The sequence below is a fragment of the Lethenteron reissneri genome, chromosome 45, assembly GCF_015708825.2.
Source record: "Lethenteron reissneri isolate LAM-NWPU_2019-01 chromosome 45, ASM1570882v1, whole genome shotgun sequence".
In the NCBI taxonomy this organism is placed as follows: domain Eukaryota; kingdom Metazoa; phylum Chordata; class Hyperoartia; order Petromyzontiformes; family Petromyzontidae; genus Lethenteron; species Lethenteron reissneri.
This window is the reverse complement of record NC_083823.1, coordinates 794,477-818,491: the sequence shown is the minus strand read 5'-3', so window position 1 is coordinate 818,491 and position 24,015 is coordinate 794,477. Positions and strand designations below refer to the sequence as shown.

General features: G+C 52.6%; 1 non-coding gene across 1 annotated transcript; it reads left to right on the top strand.

Annotated features, from left to right (window-relative positions):
• Window positions 1-926: 926 nt before the first annotated feature.
• Window positions 927-1,117, top strand: LOC133354009 (U2 spliceosomal RNA). The gene has a single exon (XR_009756516.1). It is a non-coding gene; the product is annotated as a U2 spliceosomal RNA (small nuclear RNA).
• The last annotated feature ends 22,898 nt before the right edge of the window (window positions 1,118-24,015 follow it).

The window sequence follows — 24,015 nt, the reverse complement described above, 5'->3', positions numbered from 1 at the left end:
CCCTCGCTCTGTGGTTGTGTACCTCCCCGCAACCATCACACACAACACACCCCGGTAGTTTATGTATTTCGAACTTCTTTCGCACCGTACGGAGGCAACCGTGCTATTCGGAGGTGCGGGGATTGTACTGCCGCCACTGAAATGCTTGGTTCAAGTCTCTAATTGCTGTTGTTTGCCTCCTCTGTTCCATAATCTGTGTTATTTGTATCAAGAACTCCGCGACAAGTTGACACGAGTTTAAGACTCGAGGTTGAATAGACAAATCGCTGCACGTCTACACAGAGTACAGCGACTATTACAAACAAAAACAAAGATCCCCCGTATAGCCTTAACAGCCTGCTGAGGCAAGTGCTGTTCGCGAGCACCTATGAAAGCCGGCACGGCACACGAGGGGGTGAGTGGTCAGCACCACGCCGAGCCGCCTTTGTCTCCCTCGTGACGATGTTGGGGAGGCCCAGGACCGCGAAGCGGGAATCGAACTCGGGTGGCCGGGTTCGTAGCGCAGCGCGCTAACCGATACACCACCGCTCCCCATGCCGAGATGCTGTGCAGTGTAAATGGGACAATTCATGAACAAATGTCGTGATGAGATGTTTCATGTTGAACATGCGAATCGCGTTGTCTATTCACGAGCACGAGTGAACAGCAGCACGCCACCACGTGGCGCAGGGCGTGATGACCGTAATAACATCATTCCCATAAGCCATTGCGCGGGATTCTAATAATGTGCTAAGCTGATACTTTATAATTCAAACATCAGATTTCCCATTCTAAAATGAGTTTCACGCTATTTACAAAGTTTCCATGTTTCGCGTATATCTGTGTAACATGTGATTATAGCTGTTTCGTGATATTCATGGTATGACCCCATAACGTAAAGAGTAGTTCTGTGAGTATGTGTACCCCAGCGCTGGCAGTGTATAGGTATCGCTTCTCGGCCTTTTGGCTAAGATCAAGTGTAGTATCTGTTCTTATCAGTTTAATATCTGATACGTACCACATTGTGGTACCTTATATTAAATTGATTTTTGGGACAGGGAGATGGAATAGGGGCTTGCTCCGTCCACTCCGCGCATCAACCCGGTATTGCAGTACCTCCGGGAATGGTGCACCTCCCCGCTTGGGGAGGGAAAATGTGAAACAAAGAGAGAGTTGTTGGGTAGAGAATCTCCACTGCCATGCCGCCATGTCAATGAAAGGATTGGCGAGCCGACATTTAACAAAATTCGTTTATGGGCATCTTCTCTTCTTTTTGGCTAAAATCAGCTGTGGGGCCGATCCATCTTTTCAGAATATAACTTCTTCATATGTATTAAAATATTTAATACATATCAATCATAATATAAATTGCAATCGTGACCGCCGAAAAAACCTAAGAGTATGAATCAGTGCAGTCACGAAAGCTTAAAATCTAGAAAAGATAATTATGTATTTATCCGTCGGCTGAACGAACCGAATTCAATGCGGTAGGCATGACTCGTCTTAGAGCAAACACACCGCAGCGATGTGCTGAACCGTTCTTAACCAGAGGTCACACAACGTGGCACGGGAGAGGATTCTCTGTTTGTGGGATGTTTGTGACGGAAGTGACAGGAACGAAACAAGGAGAGAGTTTATTGGCGACTAAGGAGGCCGCTGTTGGGGGGTTCAGGGGGAGGGGGAGATATGCGGAACGGGAAACATCACAACCACAATATTCATCCGACAGAAATCCGATGAGCGATGCCGCTCTCTGCCACAGATGTCCTCAGAGTTAAGTGGCGATATTCAATGACGAGAACCGAAGTCAATAGTCGATCGGTGCCGCATTGGCGGTGATCCATACTGAACTGGGGCTTGCTGCGTCCACTCCCCGCATCAATGGGAACGGGGGGCACCCTGCCACACTTTTGCGAGGGAACCTCTCAAACAGAATGACGGAATGAAGGCGTTACTTGGTTTCACGTGCAGTGTTTTTGAACGGCATTGCAAATCCGCACGGTCTGCTGTAATATTTGGAGTTTGCGTGTCTCTCTCCCCGTGGTCGCGTGGATTTTTCTCCGGGTCCTCCGTTTTTTTCCTCCACATTCGAAGCATGCCTTTAGAGTATTTGGCTGCTATGCATTTCGACACGATTAGGCTATAATTTGTGGTCAAGGCGCTTATGAAAAAGCGCTGTATAGCTCAGTGGGCCTTACCTGGCAAAATAAGAAAAAAAAAACGTGTCGTTTATCACATCTCACGATGGGAGCGTTTCCTTCCTGCTGCTGTTGAGCGTCTCTCCTCGAATCCATCCATTGCTCTACTGCCACCTCCAGGTGAAGCCACAAACAGCATTCGCGTCTAGCAAGCCACTTGATGATAATGATCACACGGCCTCGCAATGCCGGCGTTGGTCATTTTTTTTGTAACGAGAACTCACTCGCCATAACGATCGATTTGAATGTAACCCACTCTCTTCGCAAAACGAGCAAATGTTTGCGTCACGAGCGGAGACGTTTCGATGGAAGCGCGTCACGTGGCGGCAGGGGGCGCACCACGGCCCCGCAGCGCTCTGTGAGCCGCTGGGCCGTGAACCGCGTGAACCACGTGGTGTGGGTGGGGGCGGGGGTCTGGTGGTGGGGGCGAGGGAGGGGGAGTCTGGTGGTGGGGGCGGGGCCTGGTGGGGGGGGCGGGGGGAGGGGTGGTCTGGTGGTGGGGGCGAGGGAGGGGGAGTCTGGTGGTGGGGGCGGGGCCTGGTGGGGGGGGCGGGGGGAGGGGTGGTCTAGTGGTGGGGGCGAGGGAGGGGGGGTCTGGTGGTGGGGGCGGGGCCTGGTGGGGGGGGCGGGGGGAGGGGTGGTCTGGTGGTGGGGGCGAGGGAGGGGGGGTCTGGTGGTGGGGGCGGGGGGAGGGGGGGTCTGGTGGGGGGGCGGGGGGAGGGGGGGTCTGGTGGGGGGGCGGGGGGGTCTGGTGGGGGGAGCGGGGGGGTCTGGTGGGGGGAGCGGGGGTCTGGTGGTGGGGGCGGGGGGAGGGGGTCTGGTGGTGGGGGCGGGGGGAGGGGGGGTCTGGTGGTGGGGGCGGGGGGAGGGGGGGTCTGGTGGTGGGGGCGGGGGGAGGGGGGGTCTGGTGGTGGGGGCGGGGGGAGGGGGGGTCTGGTGGGGGGGCGGGGGGAGGGGGGGGCTGGTGGTGGCCGGTGGCCCTTGGACCACGTGGATGGGTGTGGGGAGTCGAGGCGCAAAGGTTGACACGCGCGGTGACTAAGAACCGGCGACCCGCGTTCGATTCCAGCTCACGGGCAACACCGTCACGATCATCTCCACCGGCGCTGGGCCTCCCAGAGGAGGCTCAGACTCACTCGACTCCCTTGCTGAGGTGTTTATTGAGCGTTCACTTGCCGTGCACTTTTCGCGGAACGTATCTCGCTCGTTAAGCGAGGCATGCCTCTGTGTAGTACTGTTCACAAATATCAAGACATCACAAAACAATAAGTAGCGTCATTGTGGAGCATTTAAGTTCCAAAATAGGTAATCCCAAAATACATCTCCAAATATATGTCCCCTTCACAAAGCACGGGGTCGTCCAGATAGCTTGTGACGCCCATTTAAGTCTCTAAAACCGAATATTGTTTGAGGTAAGGTTTATTTAAAACAGAAATAAATATGCAAAGGGCGAAAAATGTTAGGGGTCAATTAATTCGGGCGGGGGGGGGGGTCACAAAACATGTGGACCACCCTGTACATGAAAGCGCCTGTAATAATAATTTTTCGCATCCCATCAGCAACACGGCCCTCTGGGAGTGCATCAATTCTAGCAAACAAAACTCGTGATCAGTGACTTTAACTGTTTCCATTTGCTGCTCAGATGGATAAAATTAACTGGATTGGGTGGGCGAGCAGGAAAGTATACAACCACATAAACACGCACTGTCCTGCACACATTAACAACTCGCCAGATACTTAGACAATAGCCTCACACTGAAACATAACCAAAGCGAAATTGACGTACATCGTGATTCCAGCAGTTGTAAATAATAGCAATTTACATATTCGTGTTTATTAAAATAAATGTAATAACTTAATAAACCACCAAACATCAACATAAACACTAATTAACATGTAATTGGCCAAACATCCCAACATAAAGAATGTTGAGTGAGACTTTTCTGGCATTACGATCGTTCTTGGGCAGAGCAGGGCGCTATGGTGGCGAGGAGATGTTAACTACCTCGCCTGGTGTACAGGAGGTCGTGGGAGATGTTAACTACCTCGCCTGGTGTACAGGAGGTCGTGGGTTCGATCCCGACACAACCCAAACTCGCAACAATGACACCGTGCCCCTTAGCTAAGAGATTGGGAAGGGAAAGCGTTGGACGGAAGTTTTCAACTTTTGCACCACGTGCTTGGTCTCCGGTGGTCCTATGGGTGGCAGTGGCAAGATGTTAACTCCCTCGCCTGCTATGAATCGGTGCAACAGAGGACCATGAAATGAAGTGCGCCCGCCGGGAATGGTAGCCACATCCAAACCTGTCAGATGTTTAAAACAAAAATCATCACGGACCTCACAATTGCACCCTTGGCACGGCGAGTCCAAGGGACGACCAATTGAGTTGATGTTCCATTCTCCCTCCACTCATGTCTCCTTTTCCCATCGGCACGTCTGAGGACAGCCGCTGGCTACTTGGCATGCTGCGCTGGAACCAAACGGTGCTCATTCCTGCCCCTCTCAAGGCATCGCGCGTGACGTCAGTGCAGGTCACCGCGTCTCGTCCCCGCGTCTCGACTTTGGCCACTGCGTGCGAGCCGACCCACTTCGCCCTCCGGCTTCGCTTCCCCAACCAACCAGCCCAACGCGGGCCCTCCTGAGCCGTGCCGGGGCTGGCTCGGCACGGCCCCAAAGCACAGCGGCTCACAAAATGTTCGACAGAAAAGGGGATGTACATCCGGAGCCACACCACCGATGTAATCGGCCTTCCGGCTAAGCCCTTGGCCACGCCGGTCTACAACTTGCAGGAAACGAAGGGAGGGAATTAAAAGTATTTGTTTGTGATGATTTGGCTTTCCTGGAAGCACAGCTTCCTGATGCGCGGCTCCGATTAGCGGCCGCTCGGGGCCTCCGGGGCTGACGGTGGAAGAGGCTCCGCGCGCCCTGCGGCTGCACGCGCCGGGCGCGAGGTCACCGGCGCGAGGTCACCGGCGCGAGGTCACTGGCGCGAGGTCACCGGCGCGAGGCGCTGCGGGGAATCGACCGCCGTGACAAACGCGAACACGGAGTGAGAGCGGTAGCGGCGGGTCAGGGGTCACAGACACAGCGACCCGGCACCACTGAGCTTACGGGTGGGCATCCAGGCGTCGCAGAATGCAGAGCGTTGATGGGCTGAGCCCCTCGGAGAGGGGTCGTGCTGATTGGCCAAGGTTCGGTTTGCGAGCTGGTTTTTATGAATATGTTCAATGCGAGTTGCTGGTCTGCGAGCTGGTCAGGGTCAATGCGAGCTTGGTCAGGGCTCGGGGTCAGGTTTCCTCCGTTTACAAAGACCAACTCTGGACTTATTCCTCAGTCAGCCGATGTCACGGGGTCGGAGCCGCATGCGGTGGCTGCTCCAGGGCTGCTCCGTGACGTGGTGTGCGTGTGTCGTCACACGCATTGCGGCTCTTGAAAGTTTTGAATTTTGTACGGAATTCGCAAAAAAAGTCCCTTCTTGTTATTTTGGCTGCCGACCATGGTCCCTAGGTCGATCAACAACTCTATGGTGCAGCGTACTGTCACAAGGTTCAACACAAAACCAGCAGATCTTGGGTCAAATAAATTCCTGCCACCCCAGCGCGCAGAGATGCCGCTTCTCGGCCTGTGAGGGGCGACAGGCGAGTTGGGGATGAGGCTCTCAACTCGGGCGAGTGCGGCTTGGCTGGTTGGCTCGTTAGCCTCGGGTTGTTAGACGTGAGAGGTCGTGTTCGGTGTTGAGTCCCCGGGCTCTGAACAGGGGAAGCGGCAGGAGGGGAGTTTCACGCAGTGAGGGCAGCAGCAGCAGCGGAGAAGGAGCAATGGTCGACTGCGGGGTGATTTGACCGAAGGCCTTCAACAGTTTGTGAAGGGCAGTGGAGCGAGATGAGAGGGGAGATGAATACCTAATAGCGAATAAACAAACCCTTACATAGATAAGCGACATCCAACTTTTTTGTGAGCTGATTAATTTTTTTAAAACGGTCACGGTACCGTGATTAATCCCAACTGACCAGCTGCAGATTTCCTTCCAAAACCCGAGCACATTTTATATTTTTTATTTTTGGGAAGGCAGCCGAGATCGGTGATTATTTTTAAGAGGGGCGCGCGGGGGGGGGGGGGGGAGGAGGTCTTCAAACACACACGGGAAGATTTCTCCCTTAGAAGGCGCTCTCGCCAGCTCTTCGGAGGTGGGGTGGGTGGGTGGAAATCCTCGCGCAAATCGAGACACACGTGAGAAACGCGCGGTTCGCCGCAGCGGACAAAGTTCTCCAAACACTGCTGCGCTTGGCAGAAGCCACACCGATAAAAGGGCACGAAGCGACGCGCAGCGTCATCGTCGTCATCGTCAGTTCGGAGTCGATTCTCGAGCTCGTGATGCAAGCGTGGAAGCGTTGGGCGTCCGTCACTGGGCAGCCCCCCCCCCCCCAGTTTCATCATTAGCACCGAGCGGCGGCTTGCTTACTCTACGTGGCTCCACTTAGCTGGGTCGACATCAATACTGAATGTAATATAATAATAATAATGATGATGTTGCTGCTGCTGCTGCATTGTGGTTAGGTCTGGCGAGTATCACGTTTCGAGTTGGGCCGACGAAGGGAACTCAAGCGACTAAACATTGTCACTGGTCACTTTTGCCGCGGTTGATTGCTCGAGCAGCCCCGAAGGCAGGCAACCCCCGAAGGCAGGCAACCCCCGCAGACGCCACGCCCCAGTCGGACGCGGCTGACGATGCCGACGACGCCACTAAAGCCCCCGCCCATCACCTCCCGTCCAGCGGCACACGCGGGAACGTTGAGGTGAGCCTTTCTTTCCCCTCCACTTTTTTCCCCCCAATGCTCTCCAATTCGTCATATAATCTAACCGAATGATCGATAGAGTAACAATTATAAAGAATATAATCGGATATCGCAGCCTGTAGGTAGTCGAGGCGCACAACCTTGACCAGCGCCGAACCTGCCGGCGGTGCGTTGCCGGCAGGACGAGGGGACCCCGCGCAGCGCGGTTCTCCCCTTGCTCCGGGCTCAGGGGAGCTCTGGGCCGGTGTCGGAGGAAAATGGGAACGTCGCTCAAACGAGCCGTGCCGATTTTACACTGTGAGCTTTTACATCGAGACATCTACTTGGGGGGGGAGGGGGGAGAAAGACCACACTAACACAAATGCAGTTTTGGGATTATTATTTTTTTCTGTTGCACATTGGAGACAACTCTGGGCTAGCAGCGACGCGCCACGCATTTGACAATGGATCGAACACTGGACCAAAGTGGTGCCGACTTTATCTCAAAGATCAACGGAGAACGGAACTTCCTCGAATCCGCGTGGCCCACGCCGCCGCCGGTGGCTCTGGCCACCCAGCACCCTCGTGAGTGAGCGCCGCAGATGAACCACGGCACCTCGCTGATCTCGTCTATTTCTCCCCTGCACGTCGAGACTCAACACCGCCGCCTTTGCAGAATGTGGGTGCTGTGAACGCACACGCGATACGCTCAATGGGTCTCACCTAGTAAAATAAAAAGTTAAACTATTTTAGTTGAAGTTTTACAATACGGAAATGGATTTTGCTGCGCTGGCCACCAAACAGCCTCTCATCTGATAAGAACAGTCCGCTGTGCGAGGCGGTTGCCCATCCAAGTGTAGCAGGTTCAACACCTCTACACAAGCACTCTCCGGGCTCACGCACTGCTCAGCTTTCGAGATGGGGGGGGGGGGGCGCATTCCGGTTGGATTGGCATCGGGCTATCCGGTAAACAAGGCGGGTAGTAGACGACTGTCACCACTGGCTGGTAAGTCCTGTTATCCGCATTGAAACGTGGGTGACGGCAGGAATGGATTCGCGGATAATGGAATCGATTGGGGGGTGTGAGTGGTGTTCGTAAGATCTGTGACAAGGAGGCGTTCCACTGCATACACAATTAGCCCCACGTGGTATAGTCTCAAACTACACACAGATCGCCTTTGGCAGATGTTGGGGGAAGTGCTGTAAACGGGCCAGATCATCGCCCTGGCCGCCAAAGCACTAGTTTAAAGCTAAGTCGATCTAGGGGAGGCCCAGCACCGGCTGAAATATTCGTCACCACTTGCGGACTGCGAGCTGGAGCCGAACTCGGGCCGCCACTCCCCACCATAGCCCCCACCATCACCCACTCCCCACCACTCCCCACCATCACCATCACCTACTTCCCACCATCACCTACTCCCCACCACTCCCCACCATCACCCACTCCCCACCATCACCATCACCTACTCCCCACCATCACCCACTCCGCACCATCACCCACTCCGCACCATCACCCACTCCCCACCATCACCCACTCCCCACTCTCCACCATCACCCACTCCCCACTCCCCACCATCACCCACTCCCCACTCTTCACCATCACCCACTCCCCACCATCACCCACTCCCCACCATTCCCACTCACTCCCCACCATCACCCACTCCGCACCATCACCTACTCCCCACCACTCCCCACCACTCCCCACCATCACCCACTCCCCACGCCGCACCATCACCCACTCCCCACCATCACCCACTCCCCACTCCCCACCATCACCCACTCCGCACCATCACCCACTCCCCACCATCACCCACTCCGCACCATCACCCACTCCCCACTCCCCACCATCACCCACTCCGCATCATCACCCACTCCCCACCATCACCCACTCCCCACTCCCCACCATCACCCACTCCGCACCATCACCCACTCACTCCCCACCATCACCCACTCCGCACCATCACCCACTCACTCTCCACCATCACCCACTCCCCACCATCACCCACTCCCCACTCCCCACCATCACCCACTCCGCACCATCACCCACTCACTCCCCACCATCACCCACTCCGCACCATCACCCACTCACTCTCCACCATCACCCACTCCCCACTCCCACCATCACCCACTCCGCACCATCACCCACTCCGCACCATCACCCACTCTCCACCATCACCCACTCCCCACTCCGCACCATCACCCACTCCCCACCATCACCCACTCCCCATTCCCCACCATCACCCACTCCGCACCATCACCCACTCACTCCGCACCATCACCCACTCCCCACCATCACCCACTCCCCACCATCACCCACTCCCCACTCCGCACCATCACCCACTCCCCACCATCACCCACTCCTCACCATCACCCACTCCGCACCATTACCCACTCACTCCCCACCATCACCCACTCCGCACCATCACCCACTTACTCTCCACCATCACCAACTCCGCACCATCACCCACTCACTCCCCACCATCACCTACTTCCCACCATCACCCACTCCCCACCATCACCCACCCCCCACTCCCCACCATCACCCACTCCGCACCATCACCCACTCACTCCCCACCATCACCCACTCCGCACCATCACCCACTCACTCTCCACCATCACCCACTCCCCACTCCCCACCATCACCCACTCCGCACCATCACCCACTCTCCACCATCACCCACTCCCCACTCCGCACCATCACCCACTCCCCACCATCACCCACTCCCCACTCCCCACCATTCCCTACCATCACCCACTCCCCACCATCACCCACTCTCCACCATCACCCACTCCCCACCATCACCCACTCCCCACTCCGCACCATCACCCACTCCCCACCATCACCCACTCCCCACTCCCCACCATTCCCTACCATCACCCACTCCCCACCATCACCCACTCTCCACCATCACCCACTCCCCACCATCACCCACTCCCCACTCCGCACCATCACCCACTCCGCACCATCACTCACGCCCGAGTCGTCGTCCAACAATCGAGGGGATGAGCCACGGCCACATTCTTCACTTTCCCGTTTTTTCATAAAGTGTCGACGTAACCCGCCCCCCCCCCCCCGTTTCTGGATATTTTTCTCCCAAAGCAGCGCCTTATATAGAGAGGCCACACGACCGTCTGCCGGCGAGTAGAAACCTCTGGAATGAGAAAATCCCGGTGCCGGGTCTCATCGTGCCCAGCAGTAGCCTGCGTTTTTTCACTCTTTTCCGTTTTCTCTCTCTCTCTCTGGCAACGGGTGATTTAGTGGCGGTGGGGGGCGGGGTGATTTGTTTTTTGGGGTCCGCGCAGCCAAGAGCCGCGGCGTTTCACGCTGGGCCTGCAGATGAATGTCCACATTTGGGGAGCTTGCAGTACACGCCACGAGATCTCGTTTTGTTCACAAACTTTTCACGGTCCCTGTTTATGGGGAAAAAAAACGCTGCGGAGTTGTTGCTGTTGTTGTCCCGGCCGTAGAAATGTCCCAGCTGACCGCCTAAAATATTCCACATGAGGCTTTCAAACCCAAAATGCAACTTTCTTCGTCTCTCGTTTAAAAAGAAAAATCTACGCGTCGGATAACAACAGCAACAACAACGTGCGGCACAACCCAAACACGCAAGGGCAGTAGAGCGACACGGCACAGCCCCGGGCAGTAGCAGCTGCTGCCCTGGGCTGTGCCGTGCCGCTCTGTAGCCCTGGGCTGTGCCGTGCCGCTCTGTAGCCCTGGGCTGTGCCGTGCCGCTGGGCTGTGCCGTGCCGCTCTGTAGCCCTGGGCTGTGCCGTGCCGCTCTGCTCACATCGGCGAAGTGTCGTGACGGGCCTCGTGTGCCCCACGTCTCCTTCTTCTTCCTCTTCTTCAGGGGTGCTTTCAAGGCTCCGCCGTGTCGACAGAGGGTCTCTACCTTCGGGTTCGTCAATCTCTCCGCGCTGGCGAAGGGCCCTTGCCCGCAACATGGACCACACACACGTGTGTGCCATAAGCCACTTTGGTGACGACCATCACAATGTGCAGCAATCTCTGCTTCTCCCGCTTGATGCCAACAGGCGGCGGCCCTGGTAGGGGCGGGGCTGTGGAGGCGCCCCGCTCCGGGTGCGTGGGGGTGGGGGCCGCGAGAGGGGGGTGGGGGGAGGGCGAGGAGGCTCCCTTGGGAGGCCCGAACTGCTTACAACTCATCAGCCATTCGGAAATTGCTGTTTTGTACTCCCCCAACCCACCCCCACAAAGTGCTCAGTTTGTTTTTGGTACTTTGGGCGCCATTGTTGTACGATCACGTGCCCTCTGGAACTCGTGCATGCCGGGTCAGTGGGAGTAGATATCACAGAGCTACTTCGGAGAGAGCCCTTCAAGTTCACGTTTCCATCCACACGCTCGAAGGGCACATTTCCCACATGCCCTGATATCGATGAATGTTTGTTGCATGACGAGTCAACCTGATATGTATTTTTTTAAGTCCTTTATATTAAGTTCACTTGCTTGCGCGCTTACGACCGTGCAAATCTTTCGGTCGTTTTTTAACCCACTTCCCGTGATCCAATCGAGCTGACATTTTGCACACAGACTCGTTGTGCGTAACAATTTATTTTCGTGAAAATTTTTTTCCTAAATTTTACACTTTTTAGGAATTTTTTAAAATATTTAATTACCAATTGCTTAATGGTGGCAGGCAATCATCTGACCCATAGGTGGCAGCCATCTCAAGCCAGAGGACGAGAGGACTCTAGCCGCCCGTTTCAAAGACCAATGTGGGCTGGGTTATGGCCCATTGAACACGCATATAAAGGATATATAGTGAAAAACTTTGTTTTTACGGGTTAATGTTTTAATCTCAGAGCTGGAATTTAACCAACGTAGGTGAAAAAAACTAGTTGAAACTATTAGTTATTTTGTCCAGTCATTGGTGACTTAGCTTGAACCATCAGCTTGCTACACTTGAGCACGCCGTTTAAGCGTGCCTCTGGAGGCTGACACTTGGATTTGAACCCAGAATCTCAGCGCTCCCCCCGGCCACCTCTATCCGTTGTGATCCTCAGCTTCCGATAGGGATATGTGCTGACAGCACAGAGCGAAGAATCCACCAAGCCAGAGTGCAGGTTTGTGAAGCCGACGAGCGGAGTGGCGTGGGGACATTCCGCGGTGCATCGGAACGATGTCGACGTGAGGCGGTTGGGCCCAGCAGCAGTCAATGGGGGGGGGGGGGCAACTACCCCCACCCCCTCTGCTTCCTGCGAACACTGCCACCAAGCACGCGTGCAGTATTCCTTTATTTCATGGAACATCATCATGAGCCATGATCAGTCCGCCACTGGATGAAGGAATCCCCAAGCCGTCGCTGTTACCAATCTATAACCATCTCCACGCTGCCCCCCCCCCCCCCCCCCCCTTGTGTCGTGCCCACTCCGCCTCTCGTGACCACCACCCCGTCTCGCTGTTCCAGTGGACGCGATGTCTCTAAACTGGCTACGATCTCGGCGCATTCCTCTCCCGTCATCGCCCTTCCTTGAGGCGACATCATCGGCGTCGTCGTCAGTAGCAGCGGCCATCATCAAGCCACTGCTGGATGCTCGCCGAAAAGCGACGTCTACAGGGTGGTCCACATGTCTCGTGACCCCCCCCCCCCCCCATTTAATTCTCTGGCCTGACCACCTGAACGTGAGTTGCTGCTGTGCATCGACGTGAGACATGTGAAAGAAGAATTCTCTAAAACGCAATATTTTTTTCAAGTGACGTTTATTTTAAACAAAAATGTATATGCAAAGTAAAACAATGTTCAGGGTCACTAATTATAATTGAGGGGGGGGGGTCACAAGACATCTGGACCACCCCGTGGCGTGTACAACAACCCGAGACTCGGCTGCGCGCGCCAGGAGGAGGCGACTCTTCAACTTGCCGATTCGTTCTCAGCTGTTTCGTTTTGGAGAGAAGCTGCGAGTTGGGAATTTCCGGATTCCTTGTTGGGAGAGATTAAGCCGGATAAAGAATGAAAAAAAACTCCCACCAACCTCTCTCTGGGACCTGAAATGGCCGACCGCCGTCGAGAATCGGAATTCTCCGGGTCACAAGGCGGTCACGAAACAAGAAAAAACCCTAAAAGGCACCCAATAAACATGTGCCGGGGGGTCAGTAAAGTTGTACAAAGCTGTCCACCGCGTACACGTGCACAGCTGGGCGGTTACACAATGCACCACTAACTTTTGCTTAACAAAAAAAAGAGACAGCGTCTTATAAGCCTGAGATGATGGTCAAGGCTCAACGTTAGAGGCATCTGTTGACCCCACTGGAGTCAGTGAAGGCAGCACCACTTGGTACAGCCGGGGGGGCGGGGCGGTTCATTGTGTTCGCCTTAGGGGCCGTCCATAAATGACGTCACGCGATTTAGGACGATTTTTGACCCCCCCCCCCCCCCCATCGTCACACGGCGTCACAAAAAGTCAGACCCCCTCTCAAATATGACGTCACAAAGCTCTGCCCCCCTCCCCCCAAAAAATGAAACATGCTTCAAATCGCTTTAAACTATTGTCATTGTAGTGCGTATTTAATGTGCCGCTGCACTCTGATGTTGTAGGAGAAAACATTTATTAAAACGTCTATTTAATTAAGTAGAACGTTTTGTCTATATTTAAAGTTGCGCATTTTGATGTGACGTCACAGTTCTCACCCCCCCCCCCCCTCGTCACACATCGTCACAAATGTCTGACCCCCCCCCCCAATAGGTGCGTGACGTCATTTATGGACGGCCCCTTACCAGTGTACTACTGTATACGATTCCTGACATAGGAATGTGGAATTTCTGCCACTCTCTGAACCGCCAGAGATGTGAGAACAATAATGGCGACTCTCTTCACTTTCAGGAAGAGCCAATCTTGTGTCACGCTGTGGTTAATTCCCAAACTAATAAACTATAGTTTATTACTTTGTTGCCATAATTTTTTTAAGTAACAATGTGTCACATTTTTTACAGTGTACGCTATGTTTTTTTACCAGGATGGGCCCACTGAGCTGTATTTCTCTTTTTGAGACGCGACTTGGCCGGAGAGAACAGCTCAACGAAGTGGCTTCTAACGTGGGAATTTATAGCAGCCAAACACTCGAAACGCGTGTTTCTCAATGTGCAGGGAAAAACCGGAGTACATTTCTTAATCGGCCCTTCTGTCAAATCACTGCAACACGAAAATCCAAAAGCATCGGTCAGCAACAAACAGCACTATCAACATTATAACTATATAATATATAAGTGTAAAACAAGTATCTTTATTGAAGCAAAGTTATTTATGATACGAGCTTTGGGAAAAGAGATGATGATGATGATGGCAGGGAATCCCAAAATGTGAGCGGTGCGAGGGGAGCGAGTGTCTGAGTGTTGTTGTGCGACCTGCGGCCTGCAGGGCAATCACAGTGGGGATGAGACGAAGCAGTCGACTTGCTAGACCAAGTTCTCAACGTGGGTTTTATTTTGTTGATGTTGTCGTTATACAATGAAGTTTAACAGAATGCGCTCCGGTAAATCTTTGTGCCGAGTATCTCCGTCACTTAAGAAGAATCCAGCAAGTGGCCACAGCTGTCGTCAAGGCCGTGGCACAAGTCCAGAGCTCGCATCGCCAGTGCGGGGCACGAGGGAGACTTGAGAAAGGAGTACAAAGGGGCCTCCCTCTTAACCCCGAGGAGGTGCTGGGGCGAGTGCTGTTAGCGAGCACCTATAGCTGAGTGAGTTTCAGGCCGCGATAGGAGCGTGGGTGGTTGTGGCGGGCGGGGGGGGGGGCTCCTCCCATTGTGTGGTCCGCTCGCTTCTCAAGGAGGTGGGCTTTGTCTGGTCAAATAAAATAGAATTGGATTTATTTTAGTGATTTGCCTACCGATCCTATATTTTGCCCCCCAATCATGTTTCTTGTGTAGTTTGTTGTTGTGGTATTCTTCACCCGCCACCACCGGACATTCTAGATTTGAAGCTTTCGTGACTGCAAGGATTCATATTCTTAGGTTTTTTCGGTGACTTTACCGAAAAAACCTAAGAATACCACTGGACATCCTTATTAAAGAGCTTTATAGCTCATCGGATTCCCCCAGTATAAATGACGACTCAGATAGGCACGCGTCTCACTCAGCCCGTTGTGTTAGAATTCGTGCTAACCAGTCCACTGCTGGTTTAAGGCCTCCCCGAGCCGAGAAAACCCATCTCATTGACCTCCAGTGCAATAATGACCAAGACCCCCCGTTGAGCCTGAACAGACTGCGCATGGCACACACGAGGAAGGGGTGGGTGGCCAGCATCATGTCGGGGCGTCTTCTGTGTCCCTCGTTAGAGGCTGAGACCGCACGAGAGGAGGGGGCCCAGGACCGGTTGGGATATTCGTCACTGGTGTTGGTGGCCGTGAGCTGGAATCGAACTCGGGCGGCTGCACTACCGCTCCTCGCCCGTCTAGTTTTACACGTATTAGCAGTCGGCTTCCGCGACCAATGTTATCCATAATAGAGGTGTTTGGATTAGCGTCAATATATAAATGTGTCGTTAAACCCGCCACCACCCGACATAGCCAATTAGGTTTGTCACGGAAACAGAACGTGTCAATTAGTTACTAGTACAGCACACCCGTGTGTCGGAGAGTAAACCCATAACATTTACAATTCGAGTACGACGTTTCACTAGGAATTACAACCAGCCTCATTAGGCGACAGCCATAACTCTACGTGACGAACCTTATTAGTTGGCTGTGTCGGGTGGTGGCGGGTTTAACGACACATTTACATATTTACGCGATCTAACCCAAAAAAAACATCGATTGAGTGACCCATCTCGCTCTTGCACAGCAGCTGATTGCATTGCTCTGTTGACCAAGTTGGGAGTGGAGCCTTCATCGCAAAGCCCGCGGGCCACTGGCGGTCCCTGGTGGCCTTTAGTGCGGCCCCGACAATACACACCACGTGACAACACCCCCCGCCATCACCATCATTGTGCTGCTGTCAAACACCCAATGGTTTCAAATGTGCGGCGGCCCTCACACTGATGATGTCTTGTTGGCGAAAGTGGCCCTCGCCCCTCTGGAGATTCGTGAAGAACACCGCTCTCGAGTAAAATACACAACACGTGTCGAGTATATCGATGTCTGTACTGTCGTCACTCTACACGCCCGCCCGCCCGCCCTGGTAGCCCCCTGAAACCACGAGGTTTCAGGAGGCTGACCCTCAAGGAAGCTGCGAGAGAGAAGCAGGGGGTGGTGCATCTTTGTGTCCAGCAGCGCCGCGCGGCCGCGTTGAGACGCATCTTCCGAGCGCGCTCAGCGCCGTGCCCAGCCCGTGCCCAGCCCGTGCCCAGCCCGGGCTGCGGGGTTGGCAGCCTCCTCGGAGCGCATCGCTCGCTCAGCGCCAGGGCGGTCGTCAAATCTGTGCGGGGGGGGTGAGCCACCTGCGGCTGGCGAGCCGAGTGCGTCTCTCCGGAGGGACTGCTTCGTGACCTTCCTCTATTCAGGACCGGCACCGGCTCGTATTTTACAGACGCATTGCTGCTCTTGACATATTGAGACTTTTGTTTGACCGAATTCGTGTACGACGACTCCCGTGCTGCCTGCTGTGGGTTCGTCGACACAAGCACAAGGCTGGACCGGGCGCGCGGGTCGGTCATGAAACGTGTAAAAACACAGTTAAATAGAGTCCAGTAATTAACTATGGATTGTTCTACCGTGTTTGAATTGCCAAATATCAATAAAATACCAATTGTCGGGGTCTCCCGTGCTCAAGGGGGGGCTATCGTCCCCCTCAAGGGGGTAGGAGGGCTAGCGCCCCCACCGCCACAGCGCTCTCCCTGACCCGCCACTTGCTGCCACATGCCAACCACATGCCAACCACATGCCAACCACATGCCAACCACATGCCAACCAACTCCCCCGACTATTCGGCGTTGGGCCCCGACAGGTGGCAAGGGGCCGTCTATAAATGACGTCACGCACCTAGGGGGGGGGGGGGGGTCAGACATTTGTGACGATGTGTGACGAGGGGGGGGGGAGAAATGTGACGTCGCATAACAATGCGCAACTTTAAATAAATATAGAATTGTCATAACAAACTATTTTTTTTTATTTTCATTATTAACTATTTGATTATTAAAATTGACTAAGGTCACCGTTTATTTATTCCACGAACGAGCATTTTGCTTCTCCATGCAGCGTGGCTCTGGGGGTGTCGCCTGAGTTCTTGACTTTGCTCCCGCACGAAGCCAAAGGCTCAATGATGCCATTCGGACCAATCGCTCGAAGGAATGGCAGGACCCTCCTGGAGAAAAGCCTCGCGACTCCGATGAGCCTTCGCGGTAGAAATAACGGGCATAGCAGAACGCTCGACTACATTGTTTGGCGATGCTGCTGCATTGACAGTTGCGCACAAGCACGATTAACACAAAAATAACGAGCGCGTTCGATACCACCGTGACCTTGAAATAAACTGGCAGATAATAGGTGACATAAATTTCGAGCGAAGGCCATTCTTCATAGCACTTTATTCATTTACGTGGCGTATATTCCCCCCCCCCCCCCCCGTCTTCTTTCAAGGCAGCCTGATTGACGAATGTGTTGCGTTTCGTCCGACGAGCGGTGGCGCGTGCGCTTTGTCGCGAGCATTCGCAACGATGTTAAACCCGGACCGCGAATTCTTTGAAAAATAATAATCCGGTGGACCATCGAAACGAGGGTGCATTTTTGTGGCAATAATTCGGCTGGGGGGAGCGAGCAACCGGGCTGATGAGCCAGACTGCCCACGCCCAGACAGGGGCCTCACAGGACTTGTCTGCTCGGGACACATCCACGACTTGCCAAGGGAGAGTGAAACGGCGATGCTAAACTATTAAACTACAAACTTTGTTTTAGTAAACAATTTTTTGTATTTTAGCAAGTAAGGCCCACTGAGATGTACAGCTGTTTTACAGAAGCGACTGGCCAAACATGACAGCTTAACGAAGTGGCTTATGATCATTACGTGGAAATGTATAGCAGCAAAATTCTCTAAACGCGTGACGTTGATTCTGAATGTGGAGGGAAAACCGGAGGATCTTGAGAAAAATCCACGCGGCCACGGAGAGAGAGAGACACCACAAACTCCAATTATACAGCAACAGGCGTCAGGGTCGGGATCGAACCCACGACCTCCTGCATACCAGGCGAGATAGTCAACATCTCACCACAGGGAGAGAGAGAGAGAGACACGCAAACTCCAAATATACAGCAGCAGGCATCAGGGTCGGGATCGAACCCACGACCTCCTGCATACCAGGCGAGGTAGTCAACATCTCCTAGCCACCGTGATACCTCCTGGCTAGGGTGGTAGAGTCTACTACGGGGTTGGTTATTCCCAAGATGTGAAGTACTCGTCGAGTGTCTGTGGCCATCTCGGACCACAGGGCAAGGCCAGCCTTGTTCAACTCAACGGGGCAAGAAGCGCTTAGGGGGAATGAAAATTGAAATGGCAAAATATTCGCACAACAAAACAAAATTGAATGTTGGGCCCAGACACTAAGAGGATGGCGTGGCGGTGCGGTGGATGAGCGAGGGTCAAAGCGAGACGAGGGAGAGAGGCGATTGCGCGCCGCTCCAAATGCTGCGCGCGTTCTAACATCGTCCGCAGGGCCTCGGAGAATATCAAGTGGCGCCGATAATGACCCCCCCCCCCCCCAGGCCCAAACCGCGCGCGTCACACTCGAGACAACCGCGCGCCCACCCCGAGTGGCATCGCGTAATGTCCGCGCCTGGTGACAATGCAGCGTTTGGATAGCACCGCTTCACGAGGGGTGGGCTGTTCAGGTTCGAGACGTGGCCAAGAGGAAATGCCAAGGAGGGGTGCGGAGCGCACCAAGTGGGAGCTGCTCGGTGACACGAGCCACCAGCTCGCCCCGCGCCTCCGGGGCGAGCATTGGGACGGCATCAAGCCAGGGGACTCTTGTGCACGACCTTGGCACGACCTTGGCGCGACCTTGGCGCGGCTGTGTCCGCAGGGCGGAGGAAGATGTCGCTCTGCTCTGCCAGTCGTGGATTCGTCTTCGTCTTCTTCTTCTGCTGCTGCTGCTGCAGGGGGAAAGAGGTTTGCTCACAGCGGTGGTTGTCAAACTTTTGTCGGCGACGACTGCGCCCACCTTCTTGAGTTTAGTTTCAACCCAGTTACCCCCTTGCCCGACTCAACACGCCTCTCGGGAGTAGAAGCATGAATCATGAACGTCAACATTTGAACCGATTGCCTATTTTGTGAGGTATCCAGACTAGCTGCTAGAAACTGCAAGCGAATGAAAACGACGTTCAAGGGACGGCACTGCGCATGCGTGACGTTCTCTTGTTTGTGCTCGCTGGTTACTCCTGGCTACATTGTTTAAGATCATTGTTTAAAATCAGCTGCTGTATATTTAGAGTTTGCGTGTCTCTCTCCCCATGGTCGCTTGGATTTTTCTCCGGGTCCTCCGGTTTTTCCCTCCACGTGATCAGCCACTTTGTTGGGCTATCATTTGTGGCCAGGTCGCTTTTGAAAAAAGCTGTATATCTCAATAAGCCTTAACTGGTAGAAATAAAAATGTGTGGACATCGCCACTAGGGAGACAAAAGCAGCCGGGCGTGGTGCTTGGCCACCCACCACCTCGTGTGCCGTGCCGGCCTTCATCTGTGCTCGCTAACGGCGCTTGCCCCACAAGTCTGTTAAGACAACACGGGGCATCTTTGTCGTTCTATGTGGAAATTCGTGATCGCAACGCTTCGAGATTTCCTGCCCATCTCATGGCCTTGCGCCGCAGAGCAGATGTTATGTTTTGCAACCCAGGGTGGCTTTGTTGGTCACGGTCGTCGTCGTCCTCATCGATGGCTTGTATCCGACTTGTGAAGCGGCTATCGCACCGCGCCAGCGCGCTAATGGATGATGAATGGATTGCAATCTCCACTCTCTCTCTCTCTTCGCCTTGTCCAAATGCGCCACTTGCACACACTGCCCGGTGTTCGCTCCGACATCTGCTCTTCTGCGTCTCGCGGATGGCAATGAGGCAGTGGCTTAATTATTTAAAAGTAAAAACGTGAATGCATTCCGACGCAACGCCACGTGGACAGACGCAGTCCGCCGTCTGTTTCCGTCTCATTTGCACCTCGACGGAGCCGTGACGAGACAGAGTCAAACCAACCAACCACAAACACCCAGAGGCACACAAGTCAGAGTATTTGGCGGGCTGCTATAAATATCCACATGACAAACCACTTCGTTGAGCAATCGTTTGTGGCCAGGTCGCTTCTGCAAAATAGCTTTACAGCTTAGTGAGCCTTGCCTGGTAAAATAAAAGTTTAGTTTCGTTAGATACATGTTCATTCATTTCAAGGGTCGATTGGCTAATGGCAGTGGCGGATGATCCTCATAGCAAAAGTAGCTTCACATGTAGTAGCTACGAGGCCTACACATGTAGTAGCTACACAAGTAGTAGCTACACAAGTAGTAGCTACACAAGTAGTAGCTACACATGTAGTAGCTACACATGTAGTAGCTACACATGCAGTAGCTACACAAGTAGTAGCTACACATGTAGTAGCTACACATGCAGTAGCTACACATGTAGTAGCTACACATGTAGTAGCTACACATGCAGTAACTACACATGCAGTAGCTACACATGTAGTAGCTACACATGCAGTAGCTACACAAGTAGTAGCTACACAAGTAGTAGCTACACATGCAGTAACTACACATGTAGCAGCTACACAAGTAGTAGCTACACAAGTAGTAGCTACGGGCCCCGTACTTTCAAGGGCCCGCGCTAAATGCTTTCAAGCTATCAATTCCGGTTCAGTGATTCTGCACTTGCTCTATTACTATAGTACTATACCACCTTCAACTTTTATGAACGACTGAGTGTTTAAGTCTTCTTGGTTCTTTCGGTAAAGTCACGTAGAAGGGAAGTAATAAAATAATAAAAATAAAACATAATAAAACAATTCTCACGACGTTTCGGCCACAACGCAAGCAGCCGTCCTCAGGTGAAAACCAGGTCCGTCGAGGCGACAGAGTCTGAATGAACATTCAACATTCATTCAGACTCTGTCGCCTCGACGGACCTGGTTTTCACCTGAGGACGGCTGCTTGCGTTGTGGCCGAAACGTCGTGAGAATTGTTTTATTATGTTTTATTTTATTATTTTATTACTTCCCTTCTACGTGACTTTACCGAAAGAACCAAGAAGATGAATCCCTGCAGTCACGAAAGCTTTAAATTGAGTGTTTAAGGTTAACAATTTGTCGTATTATCTGGCTGTATAACAAATTTAAAAATACTATTAATTTACAATGCAAGTTAAACATTTGTGTTTTAATATTTATGTTTTTTTTTTATTTAAGGCCCCTTTATAACAAATGTTACAGACCCCGCACTAGTTTAATCTGGCACTGGCTAATGGCCACGCACAAATGAAACGTGCATTACCTTAGAACATTCACACATCTCGATCAAGTGGACAAGTCACTGCCGCCGTCTGTGTGGATATTAAGGCATCTATCGGTAGACTTGCTTAGTAAAATAATGATGGGCAATAAACGACGGCATTGAACGCGAAGTTGCTTTCCGTGGTGATGTGGCGGTGGAGGGCGGTGGAAGTTGCCCCTGGCTGCTTCACCTGGATTTGAGACGAGGGCAGATGTCTGAGGCCCACGCTGTCAAGCTCGGGGAGTCCGGGGTTGGCGGGCTTGGCCGCAGTCCAGTCGCGACGTTTCTGCTGCGGCTTGGCGTGACGACACTTCTCCCAAAGCGGGTTAAACGATGATTGCTCTGCACCGCGAGGCGGCCCCTTTAAAGGCAATAAACAGCCGCACGGCACCGAGAGCCTGTGGTGCTCAGAGCAGCAGCAGCAGGGCTTGGGGCGCTTCCAGGTGTCCCTTGCAAGTGGAGTTGTCATCTCCGAGGCACAACAAGGACCCATGACATGATAGACTGCGTTTGGAACATCCCACAGACTCACAATACCGGAGGTAGGGTCAACTCCATGTGAATGCATTGCCTTGAGCCGTTAATTGCTACGCAACTGACAATAATCCTATTCCTATTTAAATGACAGTTGGGCCCAGGAAAGTATCATTAAGTGGATGATGATAATTATATTTTGGTTTATCTCATGGAAACAGTCTACCCATAATGCCATGTGTCAGCAACCTTTAATACCAATTACTGCATTTGGTATTGTATTGACTATTGGAATGTATTATCTGTTTCTCAGTAGCCACTAATTGGAAAACTATTTATATGCCCATTATAAAACTGTTCACCGGGAAACATTGATAAAACATAATTTTTAACAAACCCCACGACTGTAAAGTGTGGTGTGCGACTCTTCTCTCGGTGGCCTCGCTAGTTTATTGTCGTGCTATTTGTGCTCGTTGCGGGAGGTTTGTTATCTCATTGACACCTCATCTGGTCATAAACAACTGCAACCAGAATAATCAAACGACTTATAAACATGATCTTAGCCTCCTCCTGGCTGGCTGCTGGCTGGGTTCCTCTGCATCCCAACAATAACTTTGGGGGTGCCACGGTGCCTCGGAGATGTTAACTACCTCACCTGGTATGGAGAAGGTCGTGGGTTCGAACCCGAACCTGACGCCTGCTGTGTATCTGGAGTTTGCATGTCTCTCTCTCATCATCATCACCACGGTGGCTAGGAGATGTTAACTCTCTCGCCTGGTATACAGGAGGTCGTCGGTTTGAGCCCGACCCTGACGCCTTCTGCTGTATATCTGGAGTTTGTGTGCTTCTCTCTTCCCGCGGTCACGTGGATTTTCTCCGGGTCTCCAGTTTCCCCCTCCCCATTTAGAATCAACATCACGTGTTTAGTATTTGGCTACTTTATATTTACACGTGATAAGCCCACATCGTTGAGCTATCATTTGTGGCCAAGTCCCTTCTGAAAAAGAGCTATATAGCTCAGTGGGCCTTAGCTGGTAAAATAAAGTAGCAACGATGTTGTTAGTGGCTGTGGGTCGTTGCCAAGGACACTAGCTGGGGCACTGGCTAAATTGTAATTTCCGTGCGACAAATAAGCATTGTTTTCCACGAGGCTGAAACGACGGAAAGAAGTTCGGTAGACGCATAATAAGATAGCGACGCTTAAAAGGTGGGAGTTGTGAAAAGAGAAGACAGACATGACTAATTTAAAATTGGTCTAACTTTTCACGATTATTTTTGCGACTATTCTTTCAATCCTAAGGAATATTTTTTTAACTTCACAACACATATCATCTCGGCATGTTCTTACGTAAAATCAGAGTGTGCTCCGAGTAGAGGAGGGTTGTGAGAAAAGCATGAAACAGACAGCGGTCTCATTTTCCGCTGCAGAGCTACGCATTGTCTACTTGTACTAAAATAATCATACTCAAACCCATTATCTTCAAAATCAGTTGTATATCTTGTACAATTCATCCTGATCAAAGCGTGTGGAATTTTTGAATTCGTTCTTTACAAAGGTTGCTTTGTGAAAGATGTTCTGCCCTGGACCGGTCTTTTTAATTCCAGCTAAAACAATGACAACGATGCTTTCTTGGGTCGAGAATCAGATATGACAATTTTTTCAGTTTTCAACAGAATGCAATTAAGCATAGGAAATGTTAAGCGTGAGAATTCAACAGTTTGTCTGTATCATAGTCCACCTTTGTTCGGCTGCGAGCGTTCATAGTCGCCCACTTTCCACCCACGCGGCCTCCGTCGACCACGAAGGCAATCCCACAGGATGCGATGAGTAACTGTACGCACAGCATGGTGAACTTCTTTCGCACCCTACATAGCCAACCGTGCTATTCGGAGGTGCGGGAGGGAGGGAGGGAGGGAGGGAGGGGAGACAACAACTACATCTGCTGGGAACATTCACGGCCATCCTGTTATCATTATATTCGTGGTTCTTTCGGTAAAGTCCACCACCTACACATTCCACAAGTCGTGACTAATCCCATATCTGCATTTGTCATCAATATGCTAAATTCCTCTGATTGTAAACTCCTTTGTCGAGGCGCTCTCCTCCTCCGACCCAGCATAAAAATACGCTGCCAAGCTTAGCAGTGTTCATTAGGACGCTGTCTTCCCGACAGC